Raw genomic sequence first — 18,364 nt, forward strand, 5'->3', positions numbered from 1 at the left:
TACCTACTTGTACCCTTCAGATTCTATTCTTCTCTTTCAGGTTCTCACACTAAGAAGACAGTATAATGTTTTCGCATGCTGATCTGATTTATTTCACTTAAGAGTACATTCTCTAGTTGCATCTATTTACCAACAAAAGATTGAAGTTTATCCTGTCTGATAGCTGGTAAGAGGGAATGAAATTATTAAAAAGGAAAGAGATACTGAGTTGTGGAGAAGGACAGAAGAGGGAATAGGGGAAAGAGATTTATTTGGGTATGTAAGCAGGATGGTTTGGACAACTGAACTATGAATTTCTGCTCATCTAGTGAAAGGATCATAGAATACCTAATTTGTTTTGTCTCCTTCTTTCCATTATTTTTCCTTTTTCTCTTAATTTCTTTCTTCTTCCAATTTTACATGCATATATTTGGTAATATGAATAACTGATTGGAAGACAACACTAAGTGTTAAAACAAGTACTGTGAAATTCATATTACTTTGCTAGGTGAACTCCTGTTTCACTTGTAAATTTTTTTGCTTTAATTTGTACACTCTTTAAAAAAAATCTATGCTTCTTTTTGCTGTTGAGGAATAGAAGTATGTAGAACAGAGCTAGTTTGAAACTGTCAGTTGCTTTAAAAGCTCACAGATGACAGACAGACAGACAGACAGACAGACAGACAGACAGACAGCTATTCTTGCACATATAAGCTAGACAAGTGCTCAAGCCCAGAACTGTAGCCCCTGTGTTGGCAGTGCACTGTATATCTCACATCCACAACTTTCTAACCATCCTGTGCTTTTTCCGATTACCAGCCAAGACTGTAAGAGGATTAGAGTGGCTGTCAATATTTCATAACTTCTATATGGACTTTGGACTTTAAATGAATTTACAAGCATTTCTATTTTCCGAGCACCATTTTTTACATTAATCTAAGGGGTTTCTTGTAAATGGAAATACACACACACACACACACACACACGCAGGTGCGTGTGCACACACATACACACCCCTACACACTCACACATCCTTGAGACAAAGTTTCACTATGCCGTTCAAGCTATCCTTGACCTTGCTTCCGTAGCTAACACTGCTCTCTGCTGTTAAGGCCTGGGGCATAGTCTAGGCTAAGAGTTTTGGCATTTAACTCTATTTCTCTAAGCTGAGGACAGAAGCCCAAGCTTCAGAAGGGCTTTGACCAGGGCCTAGGAAGCACAGATTATACGATTCCTTCATGAAAAGCAAAAGTGCACCAGGATCTTCCTTTCCTCCCAAACTTTGTGTTTGTTTCCCATAAGAAGAAACAAACAAACAAGCAAAAAATATTTCAAACACTGTAGACCATACTTTGTGATGAGCCATGTAACTGTGAGGATAATGTTTTTAATATTTTTGGTATCTGTGATTGAACCCAGAGGCTTCCAAATGAACCACATCCCAAGGTCTTTCTGAACACATTTTGTCGAGACATGCTCTTGCAGTCCTCATCCCTCAGGCTCCCAGAGTACTGAGTTTATAGGCATGCATGTCTAGGCCTGAGTCAACTCCAGCATGGCTGGTATTAGTGTCTCTTTTCCCCTCACCTTTATCCATGTATGCATGTATCCCATTAAACTGAACAGTTTGTAATAGTACAGTACGTCCTGAGGCTGAAATACAAAGCCATATAGATAGATGATAGATAGATAGATAGATAGATAGATAGATAGATAGATAGACAGACAGACAGACAGACAGACAGACAGATAGATAGATAGATAGATATGATTTGATCTGAGTGTTATGGCACATTTTTAGAGGTCAGTAAGGGGTTCAGGTAAAGCCAAGGGGCCGCTGGCAGGAAGGGAGGGCACAGATGTCGGACTCAATCAGTGTTCTGGATTTATTTCTTTCATTACTAAACCAGTGAGTTTGGTATCTTGGTTAATTTTCCCTCATTGCTGAGACAAAATACCTGACACCTGGAACTAAGGAAGGAAAGGTTTATTTAGCTCACAGTTTGTGGAGGTTTCAGTCTATCATCAGCTGGCTCCAATGCAGGTTGTCTCTTGGCAGATGGCAGCAGTTCATTATGCTGGAAAACAGCAAAAGCAGCAAGAGCAAAAAGGAAAGAGACGAGAGCAAGCCTCTCCTCTTCCTTATGTTATATGCAAGCTGTCTGCCCCAGGGAGGGTGGCCCATAATCCCAGGACTGGACAATGGATCTATCACCAAATCTAGCAGCTGCCCCATGACCACATGAAATTTTGGGGGACACCTAGACATGGAACATGACAATCATGCAATGCTCTTTCTTTTGGTCTGTTTCACCTCTCATTTGGTGTTTTAAGAAGCAGTATTTACAGAAGAGATGAAATTATCCTAAGGAGAACACAGTAAGTCTATATAATAAGCACAATGCATAGAAGAATAGACAACAGCATTATCAGCAGAGTTTCCCATGAGCTACATCTGGGGCCTTTCAAAATTCATTCATTCATTCATTTGTACTGGAGATTAAACTCAGGACCTTGCATTTGCCAGGCAGGTGCTTAAGCACTGAGCTATCTCATTGGCCCTAATTATTTTTTGGTGAGACAGGGTATTGCTAAGTTACTAAACTACCCAGGCTGGGCTCAAGCTTGTCATCCTTGTACCCCAGCCTCCTGTCCTCCAAGAGTGCAGAGATTATACTTAAGCACCAGCACACTTGGCTCAGAGATGTAGATTTGGGAAAGTACCCCAGCGCAGCAGGCACAGCCTTCACCATGCTGGAGGGACTCATCATGTGACCCAGGGCAATGTCGGGAAGAAATGTAACAAGAACTGTTCTGGACTCTGCCTGATATTGACTCTGTCTGATAGCTCAACTAGTTATTATTCCCCAACCTCACATTGGGCAGAGAAGTTACTTCAGTGAAATCAGTTTTATTAATGCAAATAACTGTAGCAGCTCTGTAGTAACTGCTGGGCTAATTATGTGTTCACATTGTTCATTAATCAATGACTAAAAGCGGTTTGTGGATATAAACTCGTAGCAATCCTCACTATGTGTATTACATATTATCTGTCTTAGTTACTTTTCTCATTGATAGGACAAAATTCCCATCAACCACAATTTCAACTGTGGAAAGGTTGACTTTAGCTTTTGGACTATAGATGTCTATGCATAGTCAGCTGGCTCCAAGACTGGGTGGCACGCCAGGGGAAAGACAGCCTGCGCTACAACAGGGAAGATGCAGAGAACATCAGATGTCCTCCTTTCCCTTACATTCTATCCAAGTTACAAGTCTATTTTTTGGTGACATTCATATCCAGGATGGCGCATCTGTCTTCAGTAATTGCATTCAACAGCACCTTCATCTACATTAAACCAATCAACGGATTAATCCAATTATTGTACCCTTCACCCAGTGTTACATAGCTGAAATCCTGCTATCTCCTCACAGACCCATCTATGAGAACAGGTCACTTTGTGTGTATGTCTACTACAAATTGTAGCATTACTATTTGCTCACATATATAGATGAAAAAACAAGACACCAAAAATAAATTAATAACTCCAATTGTTACTAGGTGGTATGTCCCGAGCCAGTGGGTCAGTCAATGAAGGTCACCTGGGAGAGGAGTGGGGAATTGAGGAGGGGACAAAGGACAGGAGATGTGAGAAATGGAGACAAGACAGGATTCTGATCAAGTCTCATCTATTGAAAGGAAACTCTGGGTATATATAGTGGAGGCATAGGGAAATGACGTCAGTGGATAAAAGGCGCAAGTAACTAGGCAACCGGGCTATGACAGGAAGTCCCACCTCCAGGGCATAGCAGGAGACTTATGGGAAATAGGCAGGGTAAAAAGAATTAGAAGCTTAGCTCAGCAGAGGTAGGGGAAGAGGAACCCGGAAACCCACTTGCAATAGGATTGGAGGCCAGGAGTTATTGAGCCTCCCACGGTGGTAAAGCATTAATCTTAATCTGAGTAGTCTCTGAAGTCAGAAACTATGTTCATTGTGTTATGTGGTGCACATACACACACAAATGCACACATATACATCTTACCCCAGGAACATTTTCAAACATAGAAAATGCCCAACCTTGCCTTCAGAGAACTCTTGTATTTATACAAATTAAACATTTAGCTGTACAATATGCTAGAACAGCATGCACCTCTTTCTGCCATCCACTTCACATTACTCAGTTCATCAGCAGTCTCCAAGAATGCAACCACATCTGAGCTGTGTGGCTTCAGAAATGACAATGCTATGGATCCAGTCCAGATCTGCTAATTCAAAGTAAGGGTGCCTTTTATGAGACCACAGAGGGCTGTGATTCAAGGTGGGAAAGTTTAGGATTAAAAGATGCCCCCAGAGTCCAATGTGTTTACGAGAGGGTTGGATGGGTGTGATACATGCACCAGGGGATTCATTCATTGGTGAGGTCAGAGTTGAATGTGCAGTTAGGAGGTTGTCTCAGTTACTCTTCTTTCAATCTTGGGACAAATACCTGACACCTAAAAAGAAGGAATTAAAAGTTTATATAGCTCACAGTTAGTGGAAATTTCAGTCCATACTCAGCTGGCTCCAAGGCAGAGTGACACAGGGCAGAGAGCATTGTTTCATGGGAGTGGCAAAGAGCATGGGCAAAATGGAGGAGTAGCAGCAACAATGGCAATGGAGAGAGGCAGCCTATCTCTCTGTCTCCCTTATGTTACATTCAGGCTATCCACCGCAGGCTGGGGAAAGTGCTCACATCCACAATTCCAGCAGTACTGAGACCCACAATCCCAGTGGATCATGAGTTAATCTTAAACTCTAGCTGTCCCCACCTTGTAACTGCATGAGCCTTTGGTGGGATAACTAGACACAAACCATAGCAGAGGTGAGACCCAGTTTGAAGTCTGAGGTGGGTCACTCTGGGTGGGACCTACAAAGGCACACTCTTGTGCCATGGACCTCTTCTCTCCTAATGATTACTGGTTGCCATGGGCTACAGCTGTGCTGTACCCTGCCAAGTTTCTCTGCCATGCTGTTTCTTACTTGGAGCCAGGCAAGTGTCACTAAACTATGAACCAAAATGAACATGTTCTCGTTTTCTGTGTTTTGGGTAGTTTGTTCTCATGTGGGGAACACATTGCCTCATGGCTAATATCCAAGAAAATTGTTTCCTTTTCAATAAAATCAGTTAATATTTTCAGATAATATACACTGTAAGAAGCATCTCAAATTGATGGACCCAGGCTTTTGCACGGTTGAGGTCTGCTCCATTCTGCAGTGACTCCTAGAGCTGTGGGGCTCTGTAGAAACTGTAGTCTCAAATTTTAAAGAGGCTCAGATGCTAGCTTCTAATTCAACTCATGGTTTCCAATGCTTCTGACCCAGTCAGTGGCCAGGTTCTCCATTGCATCTAATTATTGTTCACTCAGAACACAATTTTGAGTTTACCAATTATGATTGAAAATAAGGTGTGTGCTTACATTTTGTAAAACATATTCTGCAGTAAAACATATGTTGCCATTAATTCCCTGGAAAATATCACCTGTCCCTTCAAACACACTAATTCCAGTGTTCTTGGCATTGTCTGAAGCAGTATAAGAAATCCCATCTCAAGATTGTTTTTAGTTGTTCTGTCCTGGCTACCGCAGTGCCCTAAATCTATTTAAATGCTTACTGTTTGTGGTCATTTTGGCTTTGCCAGATTCAGTGACTAAGGAGAACATCCTGCCAGTTTTTGTGCACACCTTTCTTTTGGATGGTACTTGGCAGGGACATTGTCAGTATTTTTTCTTAGAGCATGTTTGTGATACAAAATGGACATAGCCACCCAAGGAAACTGTTTTCCAGGCACAGAGTATCTCAGGCACAGGCACAGGCACAGCGCATCTCAGTTATTATTCCTACTTGCACACCTTTTTCTTTCCCCACCCTTTACCTCTAGATCTCCCTTCCCAGCCACAAAACATCAACTCCCTGGTTCTTATCATCTTTCCTTTTATTCTTTAAATTATTTATATTTTGGATTTTATTTATAAGACATTGTAAAGGACCAGCGAGATACCTTAGTGGACTAAGACCCTTCTTAAGCAAGCATAGGATCAGGGGTTCGATTCCTGGCACCACATGCTATAATGGCCGTGACCCCTGGGCACTATGAGCCGGCCACCAAGACTGGGTGTGGTGGTACCTGCCTATAATCCTAAAACCTGGGGATTATTCTGAAAACAGGAGCATCACTATGAGTTTGAGCTGTGTAGTGAGACCCCGTACCAAATACATAAAAAAAAAACTTACTGTAACATATTTAACCTGGGTTTGAATGTTTAGTGCTTTGATCTCAAGGTGAATCCATTTTCCTAAATATTCTTCAAACTTGTCCTACTTTGTACCAAAGTATTACTCCATTATGTATAAATACAACATCTACTTTATCCATTTATCTATTGATGTACACATAAGCAATTTCTAAGATTTAGCAAGAAGATGCCTAAAAGAGGCATGACTGAGTCAAGAAGGATTTCTGTTTTTAGAATCGAGAGGACCCTCTCTACTGATTTCCATTTTGTTTATACTAGTTCATATTTCCACCAAGGACATAGAATTGTTTATTATTCCCATGATCTCACCAACATTTCTTGTGTTTTGAGTTCAGAATGATAGTATTTTATAGGTTAGTTATCATTCTTGCTGGAGTAAGGTAGAATCTCAATGACGTTTTGATTTAGGTTTTGTTATATGTTAAGACACTTTGTCATTAATATCCCTCAGAATGTAGCCTTTAGCTTTAAATACATCTGCTCTCACCTTACTACTTGTGAATTAGTTCTTCAGGAGTAGATCAAAAAGGACTTTCAGAACCCCCTGGGAGCATGGCGAGAATGAAGGTATAGGAACATGCTCATGTCTCTAAGAGCAAGGAGGATTATCTTCACTAGCATCATGCACTCAAATTTTGGAAAGAAAACTGATAGATATCCATTAAATTAAACTGATTTTCAACTAACTTTGAAAATGTTTGCTTGTGCTATTAAAATATCTAGCTGTGGACAACATTCCAGATTCTTCCAAGATATTGCTCTAAGACAAACACTAAGTGTATATTCTTGAAATTCAACTTATATTATGAGTAAGACTGAGATTATACTATCTTGTTGTACAACATAAAGGGATTAAATATTCTATATTTTGCAACTAAGCAAAAACTTTTAGAATGAAATCTCAATTACTGACAAAGAATTTGAAAGGAATATGTACATATATGCTTCAGTTTAAATGCAGAATGATCTTAGATGTTATTGTGGATCATTTTAATACTTTACCGTATAAAATATGGCTATTTTACTGAATTATTGAATACCCTTAATAGCAGGTTGTATGCTGTGAACTATTGATCCAATAATTATTCATATGGACTGTTAAAAAGGGATGATTCATTTTTTTATTTTACCATTTTATGCAATGCTTATGTATTATTTACAATTTGAGAACTAGGAATAAAAGACTTTTGTATAATATTTCTAAAGTAGGGCAGGTCTTTGTGGGAGTCCAAGGTAACATTATACAGTATAATCAAAAATTAAATAACTTTAAATTTTAGTAGGTGAAAAAGGATACCTTTCCTTCTTCAGTTAAATATTTTAATTGCAGGACTAGTCACATTGACTTGTACACCTTGCCAGCATAAATAAATCAAGTATGTGAGTACTCCATAGATTTCTCAGAAACGAATTAAAGGACCATTATTATGTTGTTTCTTTTTGGTTCCTACAGAAAATCATTTTTTCTTTAACCTGGTCATTTTTCCTTTTATATAAAGAACAAAGGAATTGGGTCAGTGGAGAGTTTCATCAGGAGTATTTAGAGCTTATCATTTAATAGTGGCTGAAAAAGACAGTTTATGAAAGTATTTTATAGGTTAGTTGTCCTCCTGTTTTTAATGTACATTCCTCTGGTGGGCAGCATATCAAGCACACTTTCACGTTTCACCATTTACCATGTACCTGCTGATCCACAGGGGAACAGTAGCATCAATTATGTAACAACAGCAAGCAGGACAAGTAGCTAGACGTGTTTTATGTATCCCACTTTAGCTAGAATGACTCAGCGCATTAATCTCATTGTATGGATTAATGAAATGAAAGGTAGTAAGAGGAACGTGAATTTGCAAGTATTCAAATCCAAGGAAGAACTGAGCTCAGTGTCATAAGCTGGCACTGATATTCACTATGGGTTATTTTCCCTTTAGTTTTCTTAAAATAACTCATATCTGATATTCTCAGCAAGAGTGCTGTGGCCTTTGGTACTGCAAGGCACTTGTTTCCAAGCAAGGAGAAATTGGCAATAATCATCCCAGTTTAGGTGGAAGGTTAGGGGCTGGGGCTTGGAGAGAAAGAGGCAGAAAGCAGGACCTAGACGACAAAGAAAAGCTTTTTTTAAAATGAATATAAAATAGTTTTTTAAAAAAGCATTAGAAACAATGCAAAATTTCACTAAACAAAGTAACAGAAATTCAACAGTGGTTGCTGTATTGCATGCTGTTATCTTCAAATTAGTTGTTTAGTTTACCACATATAAATGTGCAAAATTGGTTAAAACAATACAAAACAAAATAACCACAAAAAGTTGTAAGAAATTAAAAAGAAAAAAAGAATAAAACCAAAAAAAAACTTTCCACAATAACTGCGCCTTTTAAAAGACCATCAGAGATCAGCAGGTCAATTATCCAAATTATCTGCCATATGTATACATAAGTATTTTTCCCTTCTTTCTTTTGTCCTTTTTTGTCATCCTATTTTTTACTTCCCATTCAACAACTTCTTTTCCTTTCACAGTTTCTGTTGTACATTTTAGATTTTTATTACTCTTTCAGGTTTTAACACTAGAGGGACAATATAATGTTTTCATGTGATGGGTCTGATTTACTTCACTTACTGATAAAGTCTCTTGAATTTATCATTTTATACCTGAGCAATACTCTGTAGCATAAAAATACCACAACTTTTTATCCATTCCTCAGCTGATGGGCATTTGAGTTACTTCCAAGTTTTAGCTATGACAAATTGCACTGTTATAAACATGGGTGCGCATATATTGCTGTGGTATGATGTTCTCAGTTCTGGAAAAATACTTAGCAGTGAAGTAGCTGACTTGAACGGGACCTCCAATCCTAGCTTTTTAAGGAATTTCCATAGTGGTTGTACCAGCCTGCACTCTCACCAAACAGTGGAGAAGGGTTCTTTTTTCCCCACATCCTCTCCAGCACTTGTTATTGGCTGACTTCTTGATAATAGCTTCTTTCTGATCTCAGATGATAGTTCAGGATTGTTTTCATTTGTATCTCTCAAATGACCAATGATGTTGAACATTTTTTCCACATACTTATTTTCCATTTCTATCTTTTCATTTGTGAGTGTATATCATCTCAGATGCCCATGTAATGATTGAATCTTTGAATTTTGGGGACCTGATTTGTTTCAATTTGTTATATGTTCTAAATATGAGTCCTTTGTCGTGGAACAGTCTGCTATAATTTTTCCCAGTTTGTGCATTTTCTCTTTACTTTGTTGGTGATTTCTTTTGAAGTGTAAAAACTTTTCAAAAAGATGAGATCCCAATTGTTGATTCTTTGAAGTATTTCCCATGCAGCTTAATTTTTATTCATAAACTCTTGATGTATGCCTATGTGCTTAAGATTTCTACCTACTTTCTCCTCTTGTACACTTACTGTTTCAGTTTCAATATTTAAATCTTTGATCCACTTTGACTGTATCTTTGTGTATGGTAATAGACATTGGTCTATTTTTAACCTTTGGTGTGTGGAAAGCGAGTTTTTCTAGTATCATTTATTAAAGAGGTTATCTTTCTTCCAATGAACATGTTTGACCCTTTTGTCAGTGATAAGGTGGCAGAGTGTGTTTATAGTTATGTCTGAATCTTGTAATCTGTTCCATTGATCCTCAGGTCTTTTTTTTTTTTGCCAGTTCTATGTAGATTTTATTCACAGAACCTTTGTAGTGTAATTTCAAGTTGATGCCTCCTGCCTTTCCTTTGTTGCCCGGGATAACTTTTGCTATTCTAGGTCTCTTGCAGTTCCAGATGAATCTTAGGAATTTTTTTTCTAGATCTGTGATGTATACTAATGGTATTTGTTTTGAAGTAACCCATTGTATTTTAATAAAACAAATTTGTTAACAAATCTAACCGAACCTCTCAGATGTCCAGATCACATGATAATTTGCACAGTCTATCCATCTTATTCCTTTTTATATAATTTTATTCATTTTAATGGGAAAAAAGATAATATAGTGATGAAACAGTTTCAAAACAAGTTAGTAGGATGTTTAGAATATTAATACATTGCATATTATTGTCTTCATAATAGTTAATCAGAGGTTAAGATGCAGACATGATATCTTGTCTATACAATATTAGTACAAACTTTTATTCTCACTGATCTAAGAGAAAGTAGCCATAAATCTATCCTAACTCTCATGTGTATACATATATATTTTATTTTCTTTCCCACCTTTTTTTAATAATGAAACTGTTATTTATTTACACTTTTATGAAGTTAGTAACTCATGACACTAGGTTGCTTAGCAACTGATAGCTAACCTTAGCTAACCTTAACCAGACAAGATGTTCATCTCAGGAGTGAAGTGACTTGTTTGCTTTAGGCACTGGTTGAAATCCCCCTACGTATATTTGATCAATTTCCTAGCTTTGGAGCTCCCAACATACCCCCCTTTTTCATTTTGTTTTTTCAGAGATGGGTGCTCCACTGTAGTTACAGAAGCTGTGTTTGGAGAAGTCTTTAAAGGATCTTTTCATGCTTGAAGTCAGTCTAAAGATTGTAGGTACTTGAATTTAGCAAAATAACCCAACATAGTCCAATAGTCCATAATAGTAGTGGTTATTGGCAGAATTGGCAGTTGTCAGAAGTTGTTGACTTGAGCCTTTTACAGCTCAGCATATTAATATGGCTTTACTTTTTATACCTTGTGGTTATAATTTTCTGATGGATGATTAAGACCAAGTTAAAGCAAGATCTACATAACTAAGTGTGTGATTTTTGTATCTGACAAGGTTGTTCAAATTGCCCCAGGAATTACACTGGAACCATAAACAGCACCTTGTAGATATTTTGTCAGTGTCAGCCATGTGGAAGAGTCATGGCCATTGCTTGACCAATTTGCTTTCTGTGAAAGCAAGAAAAGCTTTTCAATATTAGATTGGGAGAAATCCACCTAATTTCACCCAATCAGCCTTCGAATTATAGCAGTAGCTGTAGAGAAAGGAAGAACAGCTCATTGAAGCTGGAGGGAATGAGTGATGAATCAACCAGTAAATACTCCAGTGTGCAAACCACAAGGCTGTTACCTGGAGTGCCGCTCACACTGTCTTGTGGCTATGATCTCCATGGTGAATTGGCCACAGTGCTGCTTCACACTCCTGAAATCTGAGCTGAGCACTCAAATTCCAAAGTTTTAGGAAAGTTTCAGATGATGTTAATATCGGGGGAACATGTCCACAGTAGAAAGTAGAAACACTACTTCCCAAATTGATAATTGGCTCAGCAGAATCAATAAGCCCCGTGGTTTTGTTAAGATCACGAATTCTCCTGTCCCATCCTATATCAATATCACAACATCTGGGATTAAATACAAGCATCAGTACCATGTTTTAAGTTCTAATATACAGCATCACAGAAAAACAGTGAACAGAGAAAATGGAGAAATGAAGAAAAAAATGGTGCTTGCAATATTATTTTGGAAGTAGAATGAGGAGTAAGTTGTTGAACTTCCTAAGATTCTGCTTATATAAAAGGGTGCAAGATGACCTAATTTTCTTCTTGAAACCCTTGTTTTTTTTTGTTAAATATGACAATTTTTATAATCATTCTGTAGATGGTGTAGGTCATGCTTGGAAAAATCTAACATCTTCTGCCAGGAAATTAAGTAATTTGGATACTTACTTTAATTAACGATTGTGCCTAAACAAAAGCTCATTGTATCAAAGAGCTCCTACTCAAACACAAGCATTAGCTGCAAAAATGCTACATGGCAATACGGAGTGAGAATGGTGGAGGGACAGTTCCCTAAACAAATAAACCAAATTGCTTCCAGCTCTTCCTGTAAACCACTCATGAAGTGTCTGGCAAGCTAGCCGGAAAGAAAGCACTACTGCTCCTTGGTACAATACTATGTGTCATCTTAGAGAATGAACTTTAATTAGAGTGTCAGTAGTGTCAACTTAGTAATCAATGCTTAAGACAAACTGAGAGAACAGTGCCACGGGAGCCTTGCCACCAAGGTACGATCAGCTGTAAATTGCAAGGAATTTGCATTGTCCATTAGCACACAGTCATAAGCATCAAAGTGGTGAAAGACTGCACACGGTTAGGATGTTCTCTACCTGTACGAAATTTATCACAAAAGAAAAAAAAACTGGTGTAATACTCCAAATTTCTGGGAGTCTCATGATAGATGTAATCACTAGGAACTACAAAAATCTTCTAAGACGTCAATAAACTAAAAAAGCAATGGTATTCATGGGTTGGAGTCTGTATTTCTATCTTTAGCTGTGTAATCTTGGGAGAGCTGCTGCCTTAAATCTGGGTGATATGTTTGGCAAATTGGAAAATACTTTCCACTTCCTGCAGGCTTATGGTGGTGTCTGGTACAGGATAGTTAAGACAATGTGAATTCGTGGGAGGACACTGTTTTCTGAATGAAGAATCTCAAGCCCTTACTCCAACTGCATAACCAAAGCAACAAAATGAGTGCTGTGTTGCTGTTCTGTTACTTGCAAAATAAAGATCAAATGAATCCTTCAACAGGGTGGTTGTGAGAATTGTATGACTACAACCAAATCAGGCAGCATACTACATGTATAAAAGCAGCAATTAATCAACACACATAGGGGCCGGGGAGATGGCTCAGTGGAATAAGCACTTTCCTGGCAAGCACAAGGTTCTGAGTTCAATCCTCAGTTCATATATATATATATATATATATATATATATATATATATGAAGTTGACTACTCCAGAAACATTGGGGGACTTTTCTTTCTTTTGTTTTATGGTACAGAGAATCAGACTCAGGACCTTGTAACTGCCGGGCAGGCACTGTGCCACTGAGCTTTGTCCACAGCCCAGGGGACATTTTGAATAATTATTCCTTTTGTCTCACTGGCATCTTTTAGCCACTTCATTTGATAGGGTTCATAACATCATGAGATGTTTTCATTCTTTTTCCTGCTTCTAATGTAGAAGTTCCTGTGTGTGTGAGGAATTTCTGTGCAGTTTAGTGGTGAAAATTAAAAGTAACCACAAGTGATTAGGTATTGCTTTGCAACAAATGATAGATTCTGTTTTCCTTTCCCTTAGAATCTGTGCTGGTCTATGATCTTTCACCTACTGGTGCATAGCAAAAGTAATACCTTGACAATTCTTAGTCTAGACATTAACAACACTGAGAATTTTTGCTTTGATCTCTTGAGTCCACAACCCTCTAACTCCTTTCTGAGGAGGGCACAGGAGCCACTATGATTGGAGAGGGATGTGGTACAAAAATAGTCAGCTTTTGCTTTGCCTCTTGTAAAGCAGCTGTTATGAGATTCAATCCACTACCTGAAAAACCATCAGAAAATTCTACTGATGCAACATGTAGCCATATTTTCCACTTGAATTCTGTATGAATTTCTAACTCTCAAAACCTCAAGATAAGAAATAGTTGTTTTTCAAGCTTTGGGCACTGAGTTGTGCTACTCTTATAGACAGTTCAGTTAGATAGAAATATTATAGCCAGTCATACAGGGCTTGGCCCTCAAGGGAGTCAATACAGAAGTTGATAAGGTATCGCAAATATGACTGGAGGTGTGTGGTGTCTTGCCAACTGCTGAGCAGCTTGTTACATTCAGCTGAGATGAATTAGGGTGGTGCTGGGTATGGAGGCCCACCTAAGGATTGTGCCATATGGAGAGGGATAAAAATGAATAAAATGAAATGGAAAGGGAGATGCTCTGCTGGGGCTGTTGGTTCTGCTGGGGGATCTTGTCACACTGCATTTCCTGTTATGAACTTGGCTCTCATCATTAGAGGAGCTCGGATCCTCTGTCTTGCTGAGGAGAGTTGTGATATTTTGCAGGGAGCTCTGGGCCTTACTTTCAATGTTACTTCCTGGCTCCAATTCAGATCCCTCAGCCTGCTAGCACAGATCTTTAATCCCACCAACGCAGAATGGCTAGCTTCCATGTCTGAACTTTGGGCGTTGCCAGTGCAGATCCTTGGTACAGACTTGTATGAGCCATTGTCATGAGCTCTAGGTCTAGTTGGAGGTTGGTAACCACAGCTTCTCATCAGTCACCTAGATTGGTAGCCATAACTTCTCATCTGTTGATTATTCTCCATAATCACCCTTAGAAAAGTGGGCTGGCCAGATAGCTCAGTGGATTAAAGTGCCTACTTCGGCAGACACACGGACTGGGGTTTAATCCCTGGTAAGCTCTAGCTCTAGTTGTGCTCATGCAGGACATTGCCATGGCATCTCGGCCCTCATCTGGATTCTTTGGTCTTCAGTGTGTGGACAGGTCTCCTGCACTCTTTTTGTATATGACTCTTTGTGTGACTATTATAAAGTAATCCTATAAATTGTGTGTCCTAAATTAAGCTGTTTCTTTTTAAAACCCTGACTACAACAAGATGCATCTGGCGGAGGCCAAGACTCTAGACAAAGAAGGAATAATCTGGCCTACCTGCCTCCTTGAGGGGTAAACAGTAATGAGAGATTGTACAGTACTTTGTATCAGCAGGTACAGTAAAGTCCAGAGAGACATCAGTCACCTAGATTGATAACCATGACTTCTGGAACCATGCCTGGTCAAGATACCTTTGTTCTTTTCATGCTTGCTATGTGACCTGCTTTACTACTGGATCAATATTGGCTAAACAGCTATAGTTTTCATCTCACTGGTTAATTCTAGATTAACCTAGGTTGTACTCTTCTGTTGATTTTGCTCCATAATCACCCTTAGAAAAATAGGCTGGCCAGATAGCTCAACGGATTAAAGTGCCTACTTAGACAGACACAGGCATTGGGGTTCAATCCCTGGTAAGCCGTGCTGTGCTGGTCCCACCCTCTGGGTGCACTGAGATGGTGACTGAGAGTGTGTGTGTGGTGGTGTAAGCCTGTAATTCCAGTGCCTGGGAGGCTGAAAACAGGAGGATCACTATGAGGCCGATCTATGTAGTGAGATCCTGTACACCTTGTACTGAATACATTAAAAAAAAAAAGGAGAGAGAGAGAAAAGTGTCCTTAGTAGTAAACCACTTTTGAGTCTCCTCCTGTCTCCCAGGAGCTTTTTCTCAATAATCCTTTCCTATTCTTGACCTTCATTGCTCCTTAGCATTCATTCTTCCATTCTGGAGGACACAAACACAGCTTATGTGACATCCAGCAGGCTGGGTACTATATTTTCCTCTATTCCATCAAAACTGCTATCTAAAGCATAGGGCTGCTCCAGCACATGGGGATCCATGGCTCCTCCCTGCAGGGACAAACCGTGGGCCTCTCCGTGGCATACATGTGCCCTAACACCAGACTGCACGGAGTCCATGCACATCTCAGTAGTATCAGAAATGTGTGGCTAGCAAGCAAAGGGCTGACAATGAGTGGACAGCCCCATTCAGAAGCCATCCAGCCTGGGTGACTGTTCTCTTGTTTCTTGGGGAATTTTCCAAAAGCTTTTTATTGTTCATTTCCAGTACGCATCACTTTCACCAGCTGCCAGTATCCACCGAATCATACATCTGATTTTCTCTATCACTGCCCATCCTACGTGACAGCTCCTTGAGGAAAAGGACACTTAGATACATCCAAGGATCAATGATAAAGAACTCTTAGCACTCAATGACCCTATACAGACCCACGTCCTCAACAATAGACCAAACTGTGGCATTACTTTGTAATGGCTCTCAGCTGTGGCTGTAGGATGTCTGACCCCATGACATGTCTGCTCCGGAAAGCTCAACAAAGCCAGGAACCTGATGATGGAGACAATCTCAGCACTCTGGGAGTAGATCATAAAACCTATGCAGTAGGATCATAAAACCTAGCCCAGCCTGGGCAAGTCAGTCATTCAGCTAGACCCTGTTTAAAACTTAAATAAAAAGAAAAAGACTTTGGTTTATAGCTCAAGATGAAGTATGTGGAGATGTGGTGAATGCTCAATAATGGTAGTATAATTTACTGGTATTTTTTTTTTTTTTTCTTTGCGGAACCAGGGATTGAACTCTGGCCCTAGCGCTTGCCAGGGAAGCACTATTCCACTGAGCCATCTCCCCGGCCCATAATTTACTGTTAATCTCAGATAAAACCTGAGAGTAGACCTACAGGTTATAACCCTTTGCTTAAAAGAGTTACCTTAGAGACCTTACAATTGTCACTCCTTTCTTGGCTCCTTTGAAATGTAAATCCTTTATTTCTCAGAAGTGTCTGCTCAAAGATGTGAAGTCTTCTCTTTGCAATTCAAACATTCAAGATGGTTACAGCCTCCCCGTCTTTGTGGGAACATGGAAGCCACATTGCATGTATCTCTCCTGATACGTGCCAGTGTTATGGTGTGTATCTAGTTGTCCCGCGAAAGCCTCATGTAGTCAGTGGGGCAGCTTCTAGAGTTTGTGATTAATTGATCCAGTGTGGGGGATTATGGTTTTAAGTGCTGCTGGGATTATGAATGTGAGTGCTACACCCAGCCTGGGGCAGACAGCCTGAGTCAAATATAAGGGAGACAGACTTGCTCTCTGTTGCACTTGTTGCCACTATTCCTCCCTTTTTCTCTAGCTCCTTGCTGTTTTCCACTACCACTAACTGCTGCCCTCTGCCATATGACACTCTGTATTGGAGTCAGCCAAGTATGGACTGAAACCCCAGTATCTTTCTTTTATCATATTCCAGGATTAAACATATCTATGGCCATTTTGCTGTTGTTCTTTGGCATTTAGTTTTTTAAAAAATGTATTTTGTCATTGCAGGTCCTTTCTCTGTGCAGCTTTGACTCGTGGTGCTTCTTCTGCTTTCAGCCTCCCTGGTGCTGGGATCACAGGCATGCACCACCACACCTGGTCTCAGCGGCTGGCTAAGCCTGCCCTGGAGGCAGGGTGGGCAGAGCATGAGCTTCTAAGGATCAAACCCAGTCCCTGCACTTGCCTAAGCTTGACATTTCATTTGTATTTTGAGAATATTTTTTTTAGCAGACTTGAGCTTAGTTTTTCATTAGGGTCTCTTGCATTCTACAACAGTCATCATTGAGTGAAATCTGTGTCTATCACTCGGACAGGAGCACAGCCTGGTTTCTCTGTGACAAAAGCAGAAGAGAACATACACACGCACACACATACATATACACACACACACACACACACACACACACACACAGAGACAGACAGACATACAGACAGAAGGAGAGAGAGAAAAATTCCTGCAATACTTATTTTAATTAGTTATGAACAGAAAAATAAAGCTATGTGCTAACAGAGCCAAACTTGGAAGGTGGGAAATGCTGTGACAGAGAATGTGGAGCAGATTCTGGAATTAGTAAAGCTTATGATATAAAGTTCTTAAGGGAAGAAATAATAGAGATGGTAGCAGAGTTCTGAAAATCAAAGTTATATCTGCATTATTTATTGCGTGGCTTCCATACTTCCTCTTACTTATGATGATTTATTATGACACCTTTCCATCGTCATTCAGAATTTTGTTGGGTAAATCCCTTACATTTTATGCAAATTTTATGATCTACTTTGAACTTTAATTTACCCACTTTGAAAGTGGTTTGTTTATGTAACTGAAGTCAGAATTTCTTTAAACAGACTGAATATGAATTGTTAAGAATTGATAAAATTCCTCTAAATAGAGAAATGTCTGCTAATTTAGCATACCAGTGAGGTAAAAACAAAATCAAAGCAATAGAACACAAACAAAAACTAATGACAGACACCAGCAATAAGAATATTAGTCATTTAGAACATCAATCATTATGACCTCAAAAAGCTTCCAAAGATAATCTGAGAGAGCTATTTATTATTTACTTGAGATTTGTCTTTTATTTATTAATGCATACAGCAAATAATTTCTTAAGACTGATACTTTTCAAAGAGATATTTAGGGATGCAACTTGGAATAAGGGTCTGTTATCTTCTCAAAGAGCATGGCAAATTGCAAGGCAAGCTTAAAACCAGACAAAGACAATTCAACTTCCTCCTTTGCTCCATGTGGACAGTGCTAAAACATATCTGATCATAAAATAGATTACAGAGTTTACAAAAGTAGTATTTATAGAAACATTCACTTGTTGATTGTGCTTGGTGGCCTGGAGATTTCTTTTTCTTTTCTTTTCTTTTCTTTCTTT

The sequence above is a fragment of the Octodon degus genome, unplaced genomic scaffold (genome assembly GCF_000260255.1).
Source record: "Octodon degus isolate 3935 unplaced genomic scaffold, OctDeg1.0 scaffold00006, whole genome shotgun sequence".
NCBI lineage: Eukaryota > Metazoa > Chordata > Mammalia > Rodentia > Octodontidae > Octodon > Octodon degus.